Here is a 3,794-nt window from a genome sequence, read left to right as displayed (position 1 = left end):
CTAATATTATCATAATTTTAGTGGTCGATATTTTTTATTTATTTTCTGATTAACATAATTATTTATATGTCTTGAGACCAAATATACATAAAGAAGCAATAGAGATTGGGAAAATAGAAAATGACTTTTTATCTCGCTTGATTCTTTTTCGCATTACTTCTCCCCCGTGTATTGCGCACCTCTGAACACTTGCTGAATAAATGATTTGTGATTTTTTCCATCTTCGTTATTATATCTTGTATCACTGCCGCCGCATACTGTCTCGAACTCTCAATCGTCTTACTCAACATCTTACTTCGCCCAGTCGCTCGTCTCTCAACTACATGTGATTACCATCTTCAAGCCTGATAACAATACTGCTTATTACTTTTCCGGGCCAACTCACATTCGTCATGGACTACTGCTCTGGCTAGTCGCGACTCCGGTGTCCCATATCTGGCTAAGCTATAACTTGGTAGTAACATCCCGTAAATTTTACGGAATGATAATTCTCCAAAAATACGAGTTTTCTAAAACTTTTTATGTGGGAGTGATAATAGCTAGAATAATCTAAGAATATCTTCTTTTCTATCTCAAAATTCCTAGAATTTAAAACCTAATTAATATAAGGACACTAATGCTAGAGTGAAATATTTTGAGTTATTTGAAACTTATTTGAATCTACCTTGTTTATTTGAACTCAAGCTGAATTTATTTTCTTTGTTCAAAATTGTGTGGATTTCAAGTTTGAATTGAGCCATTCAAACTTTGAAATCAAATGCTAATATCTAACTAAACCTCTCTAACCTAGCCCACCTAACCCTCTAACCTGGCCCGCTAACTCTCCTGACCTTGGCCTGCTAACTTCCCTAACCAGACCTGGCCCAAACCTCCAAAATCTTGCCCTGGCCCGTTTCCCTTTTCTCTGCCGCCAGCCCGATCCGCCTCCACTCGCGCAGCCCACAAGCCGCTCCAGCCCAGCACATCGCTCCCAGGCCTATTAACGCGCGGGCTGCCCAGCACCGCACATCACCCTCTTCCCCTCGCCTGGTGCCACTGCCAAGCGGACCCCAGCCGTCAGCCAGGACCCACCTGTCAGCCGCACCACCCCTATGTTCTCCTTTCCCCACCGCCTCGCTTCAGGCCGCGCGGACGCCTCCACCTGCTCCCTCTCTCACGCCGCTCCGCTTTTCCCCTTTACGACCGACGACCGCCTCCGCCCACATTCTGCGCCGGCAGCTCCTGCCCCGCTGACGCCACCGCCTGCCCGCATGCCCGCCGCGCCTCACGCCACCAACCCGGGCCCGCGAGCACCTCGACCTCGACTCGGAGAAGCCTTGGATGGCTGCCACGTCGCCCTGTGTCGAGCCATCCCATCCACGCCGTCCTCAGCGTCTGGGCCCTCACCAAGCCCCAGCTGGCCTCCTATAAGACCCCAATCGGCCGCAACCTAAACCCTAGAGCCACCTGGGGTTTCTCCCCTCCGCCGCCGCCACCAATCGGGAAGAAGAGAGCCAGAGCAGAGTAGAAGAAGAAGGAGGGGAAGAGGAGGAGGACCGCTGCCGTCGGAGCTCCGCCAAGCCTGCGCTAGTACGACTCCCCTGCCGCAGCAGCCCTGCACTGCACGGCACCGATGTCCCTTGCTACGAATCATCACGACGCCGCACCCGTCTTCCCCAAGCCTGGCGGATGAGCACCACCACTCCTTTCCACCGCCGCACGTTCCTTCCTTCCTTGCTTCCTGTGTGCCTTGTGATGCCGTAAGCCATAGCAGCCCTAGGATCCCCCTCCCTTGCGTGCCTTGCTGCAGGGAACCATCGCCGCACCGTGTCGTAGCCACACAGCCGCCGTCGCCAATCCTCCGCCGGAGGCCCGGAACGCCGATGCCCCGCAAGCGTGCTCCTAGACCCCGTCGCGGCTCTGGAACTGCCCAAACGCCGCGCGTGCTAGAGCTCTGCTCCCTTGTCCCGCCGCCGTCGCGGTCCGGCCGTGCCTAGACTCGCGAGCGCGTGCCTGACCCCACCGCCGCGGCCAAGGATCCCTAGACTCTGTGAATGCGCGTTCCTGAACCGGCTACTATCGATCCCCGCCATCCCGACCTGCTATGCCTTGACCTCTTTCTTGACCTCGCCGGCGAGCCGTGTCGTGAACACCATCCTGAGCCTTCGCCCCTCCTTGTCTCGCCCTTGCCTTGCCTTGTCCTCGATGGAGCTCTGCCGCTGATCGCCGCCGCCATCGCCCGGAGACCCCACCACCGCTCGCCGCCATTCCGCCCAGGACGAAGAAGCCAAGCTTGTGCCGCCGCCGACCTGCCCTGCTCCGCCTCGGCGTGGGAAGACCGCCGCACACGCTCGGCCACACGACCTCAAAGCACACTGGATCGCGTGAGCCACACCGGATCTGGATGTCTATGACAAGTGGGGCCACCTTGTCAGCGAAGGAGAAAAGAAACCGCCCGCGGGCCCGGCTCGCCAGTGAAAGGAAGAAGGAGAAGAAAAGAAAAGGGAAGAGAGGAAGGATAAGGTGGACCGTCGTCGCTCCTACCGGCCCAGTGTCTTGAGCCCATCCACCAAGCCAACAAAGTCCGCTGAGCCGTCCAGCCTGAGGAGCCGAGCCGGCCTGCTCCGTCGCGGGCCGAGCCAACGTCCAACCCGAGCCAGCCCGACCAACCTTTGAGCCCAGTAGCCATCCCTTTCACCTTTTTCTTTTTCCTTTAACCGGACCTGACACGCGGGACCCACTGGTTAGTGACACAGTGCCGCTGACATGTGGACCCACCTAGACATAGACCCAGTTGAACCATTGACTTGGTTAATGTTGACCAGGTCAACACTGACATCATCAAAGGCCATGATGACGTCAGCATTTGGCGGACCCCGTGCTGACATCATGCTGATGTCAGTAGGACACGTGGCACTCTCTAGTGCTGCCACATGTCAGCCTGTGTGTTTTTCCTTTTTTTGAAAACCTTTATTTAATTCCACAAATTGTTTTAAGTTTTAGAAATTCATAACAAATCAACCGGAGCTCCGAAAATTATGAAACTAGTTTCATAATTTTTCTAAAATCATGATACATGTGTTAAAGTAGGTTTTGTTGTGAGTTGTATCTTATTTGAGTAGTTTTGTGCATTTTTGCACTTTGCCCCTATAGTAATTTGTAATTATGAATAGGTCCTTCTGCTGAAGAGAAGACCGACGACCAGGACTACCAGGAGGCCCAGGAGTTCTACGAGGAGCACTCAGGTTCACGCCCATGTACAACTTGAATACCTATTAGGCATTGCTTGCTAGATTTGCTGTCGCATTACTTGTGTGTGCGAGATAAGCCTGCATGGCCTACTTATACCGTATTCCTTGCATCCCTATTATACCTTGATTGATTCTTGGATGCTTTGGCTACTATGAGAGTGTTTGGGTATGGGATTCCATGATATGATAGTCTTGTCATGCATGAGACCCACTTGTGAGGAGCCAGAGATAGGGCTTTTAGCGGGGGCAAGCTACTGGCTGGGAATGTGTATTAGGCACATTCTGGGGAGCACCTGTGGCGGGTGCGGGAACAGAAGGAGGGGCGATACCTGTTATGGGTGCCCAAGGAGAGACGAGACCTGTTATGGGTGCATTTGGCGAACCACTGCGGAGGACTGCGAGGAGTGCTTGCCCTGGCTTCTTATGGACATATGTGGTATCTGAGAGTTGTAGGACTTTTAGTGCACGCCACTTACCCACTGTGATGGTGGATCCGGTCAGAGCTAGCTATGCGCGTCACCAGACCTGTCAGGAGTAGGGTAGTGCAGGGGAGGCCCGATGCGG

This window comes from Panicum virgatum, chromosome 8K, assembly GCF_016808335.1.
Source record: "Panicum virgatum strain AP13 chromosome 8K, P.virgatum_v5, whole genome shotgun sequence".
NCBI classification, from domain to species: domain Eukaryota; kingdom Viridiplantae; phylum Streptophyta; class Magnoliopsida; order Poales; family Poaceae; genus Panicum; species Panicum virgatum.
This window is presented reverse-complemented; position numbering follows the sequence as displayed.